At 44.2% G+C, this 15,104-nt stretch overlaps 1 long non-coding RNA gene across 1 annotated transcript; it reads right to left on the bottom strand.

The window, feature by feature from the left end:
- Nucleotides 1–3,183: 3,183 nt before the first annotated feature.
- LOC140843156 (uncharacterized) lies at nt 3,184–10,755 on the bottom strand. Its single transcript, XR_012120692.1, has 2 exons — nt 10,243–10,755; nt 3,184–4,658 (listed from the first exon to the last, which is right to left on the bottom strand). It is a non-coding gene; the product is annotated as an uncharacterized lncRNA (long non-coding RNA).
- Between the last annotated feature and the right edge of the window lie 4,349 nt (nt 10,756–15,104).

Raw genomic sequence — 15,104 nt, 5'->3', positions numbered from 1 at the left:
GGGATTAAATAATAATATTCTTCATCTAAAGGCCCAGATTATTGTTATAGAAACCAGGAGCACAGGGTGGCACAGGAGAAGGAAAAGTAAAAATGTGCTTATTTTGTCATCTTTCACTGAAGATAATAGCTACTGTAAAATTCTTTTCTTTGATGTACACATAAATTCATTAACATAATCTAAAGATAACTAGGAATTGAATAAAAATAAAATATAAAGCATCTAAATTTATAGATGATAAAAGGGAGCAGAGAGATATATTGAGTTAGTAAGAAGAGGGAGTCTGTAAAAGTCCAAGAAGCATAAAAACCAGAAACATGCATATGATCACATGGTAGAAATCAGCATAAATGTATCTGTGTTCCCATTAAACATGAATAATTTTAACTCCCCTTTTAAAATATAAAATCCAAGTAGGGCTTTTAAGAATATAAAAATTATATATTTGATTAAAGATTTGATTTTAAGTCATACAAAAATCAAAAACATTTACCCTATAAATGCAAACCAAAAGAAATCTGACAGGGTCCTATAATTATGAGAAAACTAAAATTTGTAGCAAAAAGGAATTAGTAAATTAACAGGATTCTTGTGGTCAAAACTATTAGAAATATAAGGAGACCTGCAGGGACAAATTACAGTCCCTTTGTGTGGTACACTGTCATGTGAAGGCCCCCAGTGAAGAAGCGTATTTATTTATTTATTAACCATGCTCCTGCAGAGTCCCCTCCCACATGGAGTCTGGGTTTGGCCATGTTTGGCTTAGTTCAGTGGGACTTCAGTAAACCATAACCAGAATGACATAAGCAGAGACTTAAACTCTGGTGCATTCGGGCTTGCCTCTTGGTTTCTACCACGATGGGCAGGAGCCCAGTCTAGCGCGCAAGAGGATGAGAAGCCACATGGAGCAGAGACAAGCCACAATTCCCGAACCCAGCCTCCATCCAATCCACCATTTGAATTTGGCTTTAAGAAAGAACTTAGCTGATTCACAGAATCATGAAAAATAATAAAAAGTTGTTTTAAACCATTAACTTTTGGGGTGCCTTGGTATGCAGCAACAGATAAAGGATACACTTCATGAAACCTGAGCACTTCTTTGTGTCTGTGACATTCAAAAGTATAAAAATTAAGTGAAGTTATGATGACTTTGAATAATTTACATAATAATTTTATACTTACCTAGTAATAAATTTTATATGTACAAATAAAGAATTTCTATTTTACAAATATAAAGACATTCCTTTCAAATATCTTAGAAGATATTTAAGAAACAATCATATGCTGAAAAAATCTTTAATAAATTCCAAGAAGAAAAATCTTTTTAGGCTAAAGTCATTAGCTATATTACAATTAGATTAGAACTTAACAACAAAAGGACAACTTATATACAATCACTTGAAAATAAATTTTTTTTCCAAAATTATTCCTGGATGTGCAGAAAATTAAAATTTTGCTGCAAAATAGTGATGAGAACAAAATGAAAATGTTTGGGATTCAGCCAAAGCCATGCAAAAAAATTTGCAGCCACAAATTTTGTATTTTTATTAAGAAATAATAAAACTAAATGAAGAAATGATTTAACTGAAATAGAAATTTTAAAAACCTAAGGAAAGCACAAATATTAGGTTACAAAGCAAAAATCAATTAGAAAAAGCAAAAATCAGAAAATAAATGCAAGCGCATCTTTGAAAAGATAATACAAGCATGGCAAGACTAATCATGAAGAGTGAAGTGAAAACAGCAAATTTACAGTATTGGAAATGAGAAGTGGGATAGAGCATATATGGAAAATATTTTTTAACTATAAGAAAATAGTATATATAACTCAATGTTAATGAATTTGAAAAATCTCATTAAAATGAATTTTCTAGGAATACATAATTGCCAAGTTGACTCAAGAAGTAGAAACTTGAAAAGACTAATAATTTGTCCCGTCCAGCGGGACTTAGTTATTTGTGGGGACGAGGGGGATCCGACCTGAAAGAAAATGGGGGCGAGAGAAGAGCGAAGGCAAGACAGTATTCTGATCAAGCCTTCGAATTTTATTGTAAGACGGGGGTAGATATACACCAGTGTTCAGGGGCAGAGTGGGCCATAGGATACTTGTAGGCAGGGGATTGGCTGCATAGCAGGGGTGGCGCAGCGAGTTACATTCTGATTGGTATACGATAATGGGGAAGGAGGGGGAGAAGAGTATCTCTTGGCGCGCGCGGGCTTCCTTGTTGGCGCGCGCGGGCTCGTAGCTAATCTCCAAGAAGTGAAGCAGGAACCTCATGAACTGTGGCCATCTTGTTGTCTTTGTGTGGCTCCCATCATCTCCTCTCTTTCTATTTATTTTAGAAAGGTGGGCCTTAATCGAGTGAGGGAATAGAGGCCTGGCTCCTCCAGCAGGGTAACATCCTGCAAATGCTCTCGGTATCTTTTAGGGAGGAGAGGCAGAGCTGAAAGCCAAATTGACTTTAATATATCAAGGCTTTATGTACATATGGATACCAACCTCTATGCAAGCCAGGCGTATTCTCAGGGAGGACCAGAGAGGTTCTAGGAAGAACCCTCCCTTGCGGTACTTCGTCTCGCACTCATCTCGATGCCCATACCCTCATAGTTAGGGGTATGTCTGGCTCTGGCTGACCAGCATATAGGCCACATTAAGTACGGTGCCAGAATCGATGGTACCATGGTTGAGGCGCCTGTAAAGTTGAAAACCGGAGACCGGGAGCATTGGTTGGCTCGGTGTAAGACTCTTCATCACAGGCTGTAAGTCTGTGATAATGAACAGCAACCGCTGGCTTGACGAGCTGGTCAACTTGCTCTTGAATAAAAACTGTCAGTTTTCTTAAGGCCCAAGGGCCAAGAGACACTAAAAGGAAGAATCCTGCCAAGGGTCCAAGGATGGTGGGGATCAGAGTAGTTAACCAAGGGGTGGCAGAGGTCCAGTTTTTATACCAGGCCTCATCCTTTTCTCTTTGTTTTTGCCTGGCTTCTAGGTTTTTCTTAACTTTATCAATGCTATCTTGCACTAACCCTGTTTTGTCTTTATAGAAGCAACATTCTTCTTTAAGAGCAGCGCAGAGACCTCCTTCTTTCAGGAAAAGGAGGTCTAACCCTCGGCGATTTTGGAGCACTACCTCAGAGAGAGAGACAACAGATTCTTTCAGGCTGTCTAAACCCTCTTGCAGATTTTGTATGTCTTTATCAATAGCCTGACTAAGAGCATAATATTGTTGTTTAGAAGTAATTATGGAGGCAATGCCTGTTCCAGCCCCAGCTGCTCCTAATCCTAATAATACAGATAAGGTAATGGCGGTTACTGGCTCACGCTTAGTGCGAGTAGAGCCCGAGTAATATGGAAGGAGGTCTTCGGTGGGATGTATGGAAATCTTGGGCATGAGCATGACTAAAACACAATATTCATTGTTAGATATTAATAAGCGCGGGTTAACGGAGGGCGTTATGCCAAAGGAGCAAGCAAAATAAGTACCGTTGGGCGCGACAAGGAATTCATAGGACAGCGGGGGTGAGAAGGAGCTGTTACAAATGGGTACTAGCTGAGGGGGTAGACGCAAGAGGGGGCTATGTATACAGAGACCTATTCCCGAAAGCTGCGTCAATGTGAGACCCGGAGAGGTCTCTGAAAAACGGGAGGGGTCTGACCAGCGAGTCTTGCTGGAGTCATTGGTAAGTATGAGGTCTGCCGAGGTGTTTACTAAAACTGCTATCCCTTCGTAAAACGGGGGAACGGGGGAGAAACATAACCAGCACTCGCTATATCCAGTGGGGTTAAGGGATTTTGCAGTCACATTAGCCAGGCCTTTAAGGATTTCGCCTGTGGAGGGTAAAACCGGGGGGAGCAAGGCCTGGAAAACAGTACTAGTAGACAGGGGAGAAGGGTTAGAAGGTCTTGGGTCTCTTGCCTTAGGGGCAATAGGGCCAAGGACAACGTGCTTGTTGGCGTTTGGAATGGATCGAATTAATTTGATTTTAAAAGTGAGCCCAGGGTCTTTTCCTGAAACATAAAGCCTTAGCCCCCATTCATGTCCCCTGAGCCATCCATCAATAGGGGCCCTTTTTCCCTTGTCAGTAAAGGTAATGGAGAGCGGTGTACATCGCCCCCTTGTAGATTGGGTGCTTTGACATTCTGGGGTAACAGTTGAGTTAGGCTTGGGATTCCAAGCCCTACTTACAGTTATATAATCCCAGGTGGAGCTAGGCTTCCAACTAGCATCTCCCGTAGTCTCACACCCCCAGGAGTCACAGAAATAGGAGTCTCTATATCCACATTTATAGTTAAGGGCTCGATCTCTATGAGCTCCCGGGCAGACATAAAATTCTGTTTCTCTGAGGTAGGTTCTCCTAGGGGTGTTGTTACACCCAGGAGAGGTGGTAGATTGTCCCTCAGGGTAGGTCTCAGGGGAGGTGGAAAAAGGAAAGTAAATGTCTGGGGTCCCCCAGGCCGCAGAAGCTCCAGCGGCCAAGTCACAGAGATCAGGGGCAAGAACAGGCCATGGGGGGGTACTTGCTAAGGTGGAAGAACTGAAAACGACGTCTCCTGCTTCATTGGTGACTGTCCAGGTGAAATTGGAAATCTGATGGGTCCAAACGGGGCGAAAGGTCATGACGAGGGTCAATAGTGTACATATCTTCATTTTTGCCTCCTGAAAATAAACAGAAAGGGAAGGCTTCTCAGGGGTTAATATGCCCTGGACTGGAATTATTATTGTTTCTGCCTCTATTTGTGTCTAGGAGTTTAATGAGCCTATCTGGGAGCCATCGGGCATTTTGTGCCTTGGCATCATATATACAAGCATGTCCTTTCCCCCATATGAGCACAGGGTCAGGCCCGTGCCATGTATTGGTCATCGGATCTCTCCACATAGCTTGTGCATAATTATCTGCCGTGGAGGGATGCCAAAGGCGATCAGCAGCGGTTTTACCCGCGGAGTCATAAGTAAGGAAATTGAGAACAAACAGTGCATGATTTAGGAGTGTCTTTGCATTACCTGTTCTCGGATAGAATACTTCTCCCCCCGACTGAAGTTTGAATAACATGTTTTTAAGGGTTAAGTGGGCTCTTTCAACAATGCCTTGGCCTTGGGGATTATAGGGAATTCCTGTTACGTGCTTAATATCTAACTGCGCACAGAACTGTTTAAAGCTAGAGCTGGCGTATCCAGGCCCATTGTCAGTTTTTAAGATTTTAGGTTGTGGTAGATACGCCAGGCATGAGAGAACATGGGTAATAACATTTTTAGTTGCCTCTCCCGTTTGCAAGGATGCACATAGGAAACCACTACATGTGTCAATAGACACATGGATATATTTTAATTTACCAAAGGGAGGGTAATGAGTGACATCCATTTGCCATATCTCTCCTGGAACTAACCCCCGGGGGTTGATTCCGTTATGAGGCTCTGGGAGGAGAGTTAGACATCCTTGACATTGTCGAACTATTTGGCGGGCCTGTTCTCGGGTGATTGAAAATTTGAGTCTAAGAGTGTGAGCATTGAGATGATGTAGTTCATGAGCCCGTTGGGCTGCAGCCAAGGGTGAGTCTGGCGTGACAGAGGCTACTAATTGAGTCGCTAGATCAACCCTGTCATTGCCTTTGGCAAGCGGCCCTGGAAGGCCAGTGTGAGCGCGTATGTGCCCGATGAAAAAAGGGGCATCGCGGCTTAAAATTAATTTTTGCAGTTTTGCGAATAGGGGGGAAGCATTTGTAGAGGGACGTATGTAAGGCACTGTCTCTAATAGGGGAACAGAGGTTGCTACATAGGCACTATCAGTGTAAAGGTTAAAGGGGGCATCTATTAAAAGCTCAAAAACCTTGATTATTGCAGTTAGTTCAACAAGTTGTGCAGAAGAGAGGTCTGTCTGTATTCGAGTAACTTGCCCATTAATACTGAAAGCGGCTATACCGGAGGAGGACCCATCAGAGAACACCATTACAGCCCCAGCAATTGGCGTGGTTTTAGTCCTTTTGGGAAAGACAACCGGGGTCTTTTGAAGGAACTGGACTAATCTGTCTGCAGGGTAATGATTGTCTATTGTCCCCTGGAAGGAGGTGCAGCTAATCGCCCAATCATCATCATGTTGAATAAGCCATTGTAATTGAGATGTATTGTATGGGAGGGTTATAACTTCAGGGTCTCTCCCAAACAACTTGAGAGCTGCCTCTCGGCCTAAACGTAAGAGGGCAGCAACTAATTGAGGATAGGTAGCTAAGACCCTAGGGGGGGAGGCTGGTAAATGAACCCAAAATAGTGGATGGTTCTGCCAAAGGACTCCTGTAGGGGAGAAGGGGGTAGGGAAAATGAGCAGCCACAAACTTAGATGTGGAGAGAAGTAGCTAATGGTCTGTTCAGAAATAGCCCGCTCTACAATGGTTAATGCCCTTTGTGCTTCTGATGAAAGCGAGCGGGGGGAGGAAGGATCAGGGTCTCCACGTAGGACATCAAACAAAGGCTTTAACTCTCCGGTGGTCAGCTTTAAATAAGGCCTGAGCCAGTTGATGTCTCCTAGCAGACGCTGAAAATCATTAAGAGTGTTTAAGGAGCTTCTCTTTAACTGAATTTTTTGAGTGAGGATTTTATTAGAAAATAATTCAAAGCCTAAAAATAGTTGGGGGGGGTGGACCTGGACCTTTTCTGGGGAAATTTGTAGTCCTCGATCTCGGAGGGCAATGACTAGCTGTTGACTGGCCGCATAGAGCTGTTGCTGGTCAGGACCGGCAAGAAGAATATCGTCCATATAATGGATAATATACAAAGTGGGGAAGAGCAACCTAAAGGGGTCTATAGTCTGGGCTACAAACTTTTGGCAGAGAGTGGGGCTGTTGGCCATTCCTTGTGGGAGAACTCTCCACTGAAACCGGGGAGAAGGCCCTACACAATTGGTAATGGGTATACTAAAGGCAAAACGTTTGCAATCATCAGGATGCAAAGGTATGGAGAAAAAGCAATCTTTTAGATCAATTACTAATTTGACATACCCTTTAGGAATGGCTATTGGAGAGGGAATTCCCGGTTGTAATGCGCCCATAGGGACCATGGTCTTATTAACCGCCCTGAGGTCTTGTAGGAGCCTCCACTTGCCTGATTTCTTTTGGATTACAAAGATTGGGGTGTTCCAAGGGGATGTAGAAGGTTCAATATGTCCAGCAGCCAGCTGTTCCTGCACTAACTCTATGGCTGCATTTAATTTTGTAGTGGTAAGGGGCCATTGATCGATCCAGACAGGAACATCACTTTTCCAAGTAATCTTGTCTGCCTGGAGTGCAGGAGGAGCAACGGCCCTTACGAAAAATGTTTTTCAAACCCTAAACCTGAGCGGTCTATCTTAGGCGTGGCCAGTATCGGGTTGGGATCTCCCTGTTTTAGTTTGCCCAACCCCTGACCAGGGAGGTAACCCTGTGAAAGCATCTGCTGTGTTACAACTTCATTAGGGCTACACATGATGACTTTCATTTGAGAAAGGATATCTCTTCCCCAAAGATTTACTGGCAACCCAGGAACTACGAAGGGTTGAATGAATCCGGTATTTCCTTCTTCGTCTTCCCAGTTTAGTAACTGTGAGCTCTGTAAGGTGTTTCTTGACTGTCCAATTCCTTGTAGATGGGTCAAGGAAGCGTGTAAGGGCCAGCTGGAGGGCCATGAAGCCTGAGATATGACCGTAGAGTCGGCCCCCGAATCTAAAATTCCTTCAAATACTTTTCCTTGGATCTTAAGCTTAAGAGTGGGGCGTTCTTTAGTAATGGCTTGGATCCAATATAAGTCTGAGGAACCTGGGGTAGAGGAGCCTCGCTTCTTATGAATAGCAGGGTGAGATGTACTTAAAGGGAGGGGGAGTGCCTGCGCAAGGCGCTGACCTTTCATAATGCTGACAGGGCACCGGGGAGCACTAGCAAGAATTTTTATTTCTCCAGTATAGTCATTGTCAACTAAGGAAGGGTGGACAATAAGGCCGTTTATTGTGGTGGAAGCTCGCCCTAAAATTAGAAAATAAGTATCTTTGGGAGGTGGGCCATAAATTCCTGTGGAAATAATTGTAACTCCCTCTTCAGGCGTTAATATTGTTGAGGAGGAGGCACAGAGGTCAAGTCCTGCACTCCCGGGTGTGGCCCGATAGAGGGCGGGAGTGCTACAGCTAGGCTGTTCCCCGAGGCCGGCTGAAATGGAATTGGCTGGGGGGCCCGGGGCTGGCCCCTCAGCCCGTTTCCCTGAAAAGGGGGGGTGAAAGGATTTGTGGTACTGTAAAAAGGATTTGTTGGATTGTTACGGCACTCTTTGGCCCAGTGCCGCCCCTTATGGCAGCGAGGGCAAATACCGGGGACTGTCCCAACTCTAGGAGGAGGAGCTGTGGTAGGGCATTGGCGAGCGAAATGGCCTGGCTGTCCACATTTAAAGCAGTTACGCATAGGCGGTGCGCCCCTGGGGAAGGAAGGAGGATAAGAAGCCGGGGGAGTCTGAACAGCGGCACCTACAGCTAAAAGGGCTTGGACTTTGGATGTAAAAGGATCGACATCTCTACACATTCTCAGCATTTCATCAAGAGTTTTGTCTCGAGTCTTACCGCGGAGGACGGCTCGACATGCCGAATTGGCGTTTTCATAGGCTAGCTGTTTTACAATCTTATCATTGGCAGCCGCGGAACCAAGGGTCCTTTCGGCGGCCTCTAACAGTCTGCTAACAAATTCGCTATAGTCTTCTTGCGAGCTTTGAGTGATCTTAGTTAGAGGAGTGTTAGCAGTCCCGGAAGCAGGGAGTGATATCCAAGCGCCCAAAGCGGCATCTTTCACTTGAGATAAAAGACCAAGGGGAAGGCGCTGCTGCCTGGTTTCAGAGATATATCTGCCCTGTCCCGTAAGCTTATCAAACGTCCAGGACGCTGTTGGGGAATGAGGGTCTTTTACATTGGCAGCAGCGATGGTCTGACAGCGGTCAGCAAAATCTGCCTTCCAAGTTAGAAACTGACCACGGGTAAGCACAGCCTGGACTATACGCAGCCATTCACCTGGGAGTAAATGTCCTCCTCGAGACAGCGAATCAAGAACAGAAAGGGTAAAAGGGGCATTGGGGCCATAAGCTTTAACGGCCGCGTTCAGCTCTTTTAAGCTTTTGAAATGGATTTTGTGAAATTCTCTAGGGCCATCGGCAGGCTCGGCCGGCTCTGGCTCAGCCTGCTCTTCTCCCTCACTTTCTAATTCCTGAGCAGCAGGGGCGTCTTCACCATCGCTTTCAAGATCGCCCTCTTCCGGGCTACGTGTTGTGGAGGTGGGGCCAGAGCGGGCGGAGGCCCGGGTAAGAACAGGAAAGAGCAGTTTTTTAGGTTTTGTGGCTGTAAGCGGTTTCTTAGAGAGGCTCCTTTGCGAAGATAATGAGGGACGAACTGGTTGGGAGACAACCAATTTTTGGAGATGGCAAGTTATTCTTTGTTCCACTATCTGTGCTATTAGGTCTTCAGTGCTGGTAGGGGGGCTAACAGGACCGGGAGCCGGAGGGGGTAGCGGAGGGGCCGACGGGGGCAAAAAGGCCGAGGCGCAAACATTGGGAGGCTGAATAGGGGGAGTGTAAGAAGGGGGGTTAAGCGACGGGGCGGCAAGGGGCCAATCTGGGTTGTGATACCTGGCCGCCTCGTCTTCTAGTTCGGCCGCGTCTCCCGGATCTAAAGGTTCGCTATTTTGGCTCTTAGTCACGACCGGAAAAACCTTTTGTGTATCGACAAAGTCCGAATCTCGAGGGAGAGGCGGATAAATGCAACATTTGGGAGGGGTATCGTGGAGGGCACCGAGCAAAGATGGTGTTAGGCTAGGGGAGGGGGATTTAGCTGATTTTGGAGCAGGGGGATCACTCGAAAGAGACGATTTTGAGGCCGCCCGAGATAGGGGGCGGAGGCAATATTCTGCCACTGACAAGAGTTGACGTTTATCAGGGTCAGTATTTTCAACAATATCTCTGATAAGACTCCAATAGGAAAATACTGAAACAGGAACAGAGTCAGGGCCGTTTTTGATAAGATAATCATTTAAATCTCTACCTACTTTCTGCCATTTTTTAGGATGAATTTCGGGGCCATTAACAATAAACCACGGACAGACTTCATCAACAAAAATAAAAAACTTTACCAAGTCTTTCTTTTTAACTCGAACTCCTCTCTCCCTAAGCGAACTTTTTAGGTCTCTTATGAAGACCGCTTCTTTACTTAATCTAGTTCCCATTTTCTTATAAGGCGGCCGGTACTCACCAGGGACGACGACCTCCGTGAGCGGCGAAAGGCGTCTCCTATTGTTTCATCAAGAAGGGGTCTGGCCAGACGATATCTTACTCGGGGGTCCGCCTGCGAAGGATCCGCGCCTCTGGCCCCACGTTGGGCGCCACTTGTCCCGTCCAGCGGGACTTAGTTATTTGTGGGGACGAGGGGGATCCGACCTGAAAGAAAATGGGGGCGAGAGAAGAGCGAAGGCAAGACAGTATTCTGATCAAGCCTTCGAATTTTATTGTAAGACGGGGGTAGATATACACCAGTGTTCAGGGGCAGAGTGGGCCATAGGATACTTGTAGGCAGGGGATTGGCTGCATAGCAGGGGTGGCGCAGCGAGTTACATTCTGATTGGTATACGATAATGGGGAAGGAGGGGGAGAAGAGTATCTCTTGGCGCGCGCGGGCTTCCTTGTTGGCGCGCGCGGGCTCGTAGCTAATCTCCAAGAAGTGAAGCAGGAACCTCATGAACTGTGGCCATCTTGTTGTCTTTGTGTGGCTCCCATCAATAATTAGAAAAGAAATAGAAAATATGTTAAATTATTCCATATCAGGTGCTTATTCCATAGAGTTCTAAAGTATATTTCCTTTAGCCCTCAAGGAATTTAATGTCCTTGCTGTTTTAAAATGTTCCAGAACATAAAAGAGGATGGAAAGCATCCCAATTCAATTTTCAAACTAATGTAACTCTGCTTTCCCAACCTAACAAAAGTAGCAAAAACAAACAAAAAGGAAAAAAAAACAAACTAAAGACCCATCTGACTTAAGAGCACAGATGAAAAAAGGCAAATGAAATTCAAAATGTTATTAAAAACAATATGCTATGACCAAGTAGAGTTTTTTCTGGTAATTCAGGTAATATTTTAATAACATAAATAATTACATTTTAAAAATTGAGATGTAACTGACATATAGCATATTAGTTTCAGGTATACAACATAATTAGGTATATTTTTATGTATGGTGAAATGATCACCACAATAAGTCTAGTTAACATCCATCTATACATAGTTATATTTTGTTTGCATTTTAAAATCAAAGAGAAAACATAATTATCACTATAGTTGTAGGAAAAGGTCTTAGTTAACTAGAAATAGGTACTTCATGAACATAAGGAATACCAAATAGGCGAGAATAAAATCTTTCATGTGAAAATGTTAGAGGTGTTCGCATGAGAGGCAGGAACTGAACAAGGATGCTCCGTGACCTTCTCCATACAATTTGATTTGGTGGGGAAGAATCTTAAGGGTTTTGTTATTCATTACCTTTATTCATTCTTGCCCCACTGATTTGAAATAATACCTTATCATGCCACAAATCTGTTATATTCTTGGTCCTGCCCACACTCAGGCTTTATATTCTCTAGTAATAATTTGTTTGTCTATCTCTGCCTCCAGTTTACAGGGTCTTGCATTATTTTAACTTCAAAATATGCTCTTATGCATATTTTAAAGCACACACACACACACCGCATACACACAGAGTACCCACACTGCCCTACAGAATAGTTAGACCTATTAACTTTCCTGTCAGCTATAGGCAGTTTCCTACATTAGGTATGTTCCTCCAAGCCAAGTTAATATAAATTCCTGGTTTTTGGTGGCCATATACCTTGGAGAATCTGATGAAAACTATGAACTATCTTCTTTGCTCCCTCCATAGAGTTATGTTTGTATCTATAGCCATATCTATATATGTACCAAATTGTACATATTATTATATGCATTTATAGACTCTCTAAAGCTTATGCGTTTACCCTCAGGTTAACAACAACAAATAAGTATTAATCTATATTCCACCACCTTTTACAACCTCATTGTTTTAATCCAATTGACATTTTGGGAGATGATTATTTACAATACAGCCTTGAGAATAGTATAGTGTGATCCAAATGTCCTTCCCCTATAAATATATTAATATACATTTTTAATAATATATGAACAGAGAAACAGAGATACACCATAATGTTTCACACTTATGTCTGGGTGGTTAAATTGAGTGAGTCTCTGTTCTCCTCTCTACTTCTCCAGGTATGAATATACCACATATTCATTTCGCTTTTGTAGGAAGAGACAAACTTGTGTCTATGGGGAAGAAAGGCAGTGAGCAGTTTGGTGGCTTTCAGAGCTGCCGAGAATGAGAGCTGGGAGGGTTTCTGGTTTCTGCTGAGGTAGAGATGATTCTGGGGGTCGGGAGAGATGAGTCTGAGCATCAGCTGTTTGCCCCGCTGCAGGCACGGCAGGCGTCGGGGCCCATCTCACTCGCCCTGACACTGGGCTCAGTGTGCCCTGGGGCCTGTGACCGACCGATACCGTGCTCCTCAGACAAGGCCCCTGTGTCTGACACCATCCAGCACAAAGGACAGAGGGCCCCTGTTTACTTTGGATTAGAAACGTTCAAATGAGGGACAGCAAAAACATTTAAGTTTTCCCTCTTTTCAGTTTCTCACAAAAAAACAAATTGTAGCAAGTCGGAGATTTTTGGCATCTTCCCTGAATAAAAATCAATGAGATTAGATTGCTGAGGGAGTTTTAAAGAGCTTCCCTTGTTTATTATTATTTTCTTAGATTTATGGCTTAAGGCTAAGAAGTAGCAGTGACTGACCAGGCCCCTGAATTGTCCATTCATTTCCCAGGAAAGGGGGCATTCCCAGTACCTTGGTCAGGGGGCAAGTGACCTTTGACCTTTTGCAATAAGCTCATTCTAGGCTGGCAGCACCCACCTATTTCTCGGCCATGCTTCCTCCTCCTCCCTCCAGCCCAACCTCCCACACACACATAGAAATTCTCTTTTCCTTGCAGATAGTCACTCAAATCCCCACCTCTTAGAAAAGGAGACCTACAAAGGGGTAGAGGTTTTATCAAAGGAGATTTTAAATCACAAAAGTTAAGGTGGGTCTACATTGGAAGATTATGTTGGAGACTAGGCAATGGGCTCGTGGAGTCCACAGTGGCATGTTGGAAATTGTATGGATGTTTGTAGTTTCTGGATTCAAATTCCAGCTCTGGCACTAATGACACAAGGACAATTTTCTTCCCTGTAAAATGGATAAGCATACACTCAGCACATAGAGTTATTAATGAGGATTCGACGAGAGGCTGTGTCTTAAGGGCGTAGTCAGGGCCTGATGCATGGAGATGGTGCCATGCATGGTTCTGCTACTGTTGTGACTTGTGACTCTCATCGCCTCAAGGGGAATAGGCAGTTGAAGGTTTGCCTGATTCAGGAAGTGGGGACTAAACTGGTACATGTGTAGGACCGGCAAGACACAGCTGCCAAGGATGGGGATTTTCTGTCTGATGCTGGCTTGTTCTTGAGTAACTACCCTAATATCAATAACTACCAGAGGAGGTGACATAGAAACTGTGGGAGGGGCTTTTGCACTCCACATCTGACCCTGTGCTCAGAGTTTGATGTATTCTTCCCGTGAAGTTGAGAATAGTCCCCTGTGATGAGGGAGATCCCCAGCAGGGCTGGGGTGTGCGTAGGAAATGGCATTGAAGGGGGAAGGGAAGACCATGAGTCTGATCAACGTTCTCATCCTCTGCCCTGTCAGACCTCGCCTGTCACTAACATCATCAGAGGCCGTTTCTGAGGTGATGCCCGTCATGTTCCAGATCCGTAGGGTTCCCCAGTCAGCTCTCCTCTGGAGGCAATTCAGATCTGAATCTCTGCGGGTCTGATACAAAGCAGTGGGCTAGGCGCCCAGGGAGGGGGACCATTCCTCCTTCTTTAAGGCCACCAGCAGGAGCATGGGAAAAAGTGAGCTAGCCAATTTTAAGCTATGACTAAGATCACACGAAAAACATTCCTCAAACTTAAGCCCTGCCTTCTGTCACCACAAACTCTTCGGAGTTCCAAGGGAAACAAGCATTCATTCTTAAAATGGGTGGATGGGCTTATTTCTAGAGCAGAAGTGGTCACTCTTATTTCTAGAGCAGCAAACCAAAGGCAGCAGAAACTTATTTGGAGGCCGTGCTTCCCGTGACAAGAGCAGTGCCTCTGACTCCACACTCAGTCCAAGGCCCCCGGCCTCCGCTCTGCCTTTGCCCTGTCGGCTCCCTCCCCTGCCTCGCTTGCCTGCCCGCCTTCCCTTCTCCTCTTTACTTTACGCTCTGCCCATCTTTCACTTCCTCCCTCTGCTTATCATCAATGTGAGAAACTAAGCATTCAAATGATTTTTCACTTAATTTTAATGAGTGGTATTTTATGTGTTGTCCTTAGTTTCCAGAGAGCATGTTAATATGTTATTTTATTTTTTAAATGACAAAATGAAATAGGTGAAGGAGGAAAATGACTGGGAATGCTTGATATCTTGATCTGGGCAACAGCCACATGAGTGTTTACACATGTCAAAATTCATCAAGCTGTACACTAAGATATGTGTATTTTACTGTATGTACTTCAATATAAAAAATAAAATGATTATAAAATTAAAAAATGCTTAACATCTATTGCTCATTTTAAAAAAATCAAAATTTAATTGGCTCTTGTTCATATGTGATTCACTTAACTTTTTTCCCCTTTAGTGTGTATGTCATTCTCAACTAAGAACAAAGAAAATCATAACTGGACCTCTGGGTTTTAATATTTTTTTGTGTGAGAGCTATACAAACTTGATGGCACATGCTTGTAAACATACCAGTAAACAGCTCAGATTAATCTGGTTCCTGTTGGTGCCCTATCTTTACCTATATCCAGAAACCACAGCCCCTCATCTAAAGCAAACGTGCCTGCTTACAGAATCTCTTGTCTGGCCCTTGACTTAAGTGTCACTAGGATGTGGTCTGCCAGTTCTCACAGGCCTCCTGATGCCAGACAGGAATCTGCCACATGACCTGCTTCTC

This window comes from Manis javanica, chromosome 1, assembly GCF_040802235.1.
Source record: "Manis javanica isolate MJ-LG chromosome 1, MJ_LKY, whole genome shotgun sequence".
Taxonomy (NCBI): Eukaryota; Metazoa; Chordata; class Mammalia; order Pholidota; family Manidae; genus Manis; species Manis javanica.
This window is presented reverse-complemented; position numbering and strand designations above follow the sequence as displayed.